Here is a 1,530-nt window from a genome sequence, read left to right as displayed (position 1 = left end):
TAGAAATTATTCATAACTATATCAAAATTCACTACTGGTACATGGAGAGGAGATGCCAGAGTTATTAAAATATTTGTTGAGTTTATTGTAGCGGGATGTGACAATAGACTCTTTGCTATAACTCCACCCTGTATAGAAAACAACAAAGAATCTTTTAACAGAATGACATAGTTATTGTTTAAATATATGTAAAGAAATTAACATTTTATTTTATTACTTATTTTAAAAAACGGTTTCTAAACGATTGTCTATGGGTTGAATGAATGTTGTCTATTATTTTAAAAGCCACCTTAGAAGAATGGCATATTTTAAAAACGATAAAATAGGAACTTAAATGTTGTTTCTTTGTTTTCAGAGCAACACATTTAATCATTTAAAACCCAATAATTAGAAATAAAGTTCTTATATATACTTAATTAAGAATTTACATTTTAATCTCTAATCTAACATTAAAGATATTATTATTGTTTGTGTACTTTTAAAACTAATACTTATGTACTCAGCTGTAATTTCTCTCCAAATAGGGTTGGCATTAATCTAGCTGGTTGTAAAAATTAAGCCCAAAGATTAAGGTTTTTAATACCTTGTATGTCAACCCTATGTGACTGGCATAAGACCCAGCAGACAATGATGTAAGCTCTTACCATAGAATGTCCAATTATAATAACAGATGTTGGTATAGTTTTAGTGTATTTGTTTGATTTGTATAAACTTAAAATTTTTGACACACTTATAGCGGCAAATTCACTTTGATCCTCCAATATACTTCCAGAAAATGCAGATAGTTCCTCATTGTAGCTTACTAAAAAAAACATGTAAAAACACATGACAACAATTATAAACATTTTAAGTACTTTAAGTTTTAATTGCAATAATATTGTACCAATCCAAATAATTGTATTTACATTGCTTATTCTAGATGAATATAAGGCAATATGACAATTGCATGTCTAAATAACATAATCAAAAAACATTACTTACTTGTAAAAAAGTCGAAGTGAAATTCATAGCCTTTGGATATAGCTTTTCGTAGAGCAACAGAAGCTATGGACCTAGCTTGCATATGACTTCCTGAATTCCCAGGTAAAAACAACACTGGTATACCATCAAACCTGAAATCATATTTTCCTTGAATAAATGGTTTATGTTACAGTAATAAAAATCCCAGTATTGTTTCAAAATAGTTAAAATATTACAAACCACATCTTTCTAGTTTTCTCAGTAAACCTTCCTTCACTATAAGCATACAGCCCATATTGTGAGTATTTTGTCTTTGTAATCTCATCGTTTATTGATATTCGCTAAAATAATAATAATTAATAATTATACTTGTCGTTGTATTCAAGAAAAAAAAGAAAACCAAAATACTTACCACAAATTGTGGGTATTCAAACATATAAGTCATAGAACAATAGTTATTTTTGTCACTAAAATGTAGGTTTAGAATACCAAAAAAATATACAAATAGTGAAGCTAAAGATATAAATAATGCCGATTCAAAAACGTTGTGAATTTTCAAAAACTTATACA

The sequence above is a fragment of the Papilio polytes genome, unplaced genomic scaffold, assembly GCF_000836215.1.
Source record: "Papilio polytes unplaced genomic scaffold, Ppol_1.0 DF822067.1, whole genome shotgun sequence".
NCBI classification, from domain to species: Eukaryota; Metazoa; Arthropoda; class Insecta; order Lepidoptera; family Papilionidae; genus Papilio; species Papilio polytes.
Note: the sequence above shows the minus strand (reverse complement) of the source record.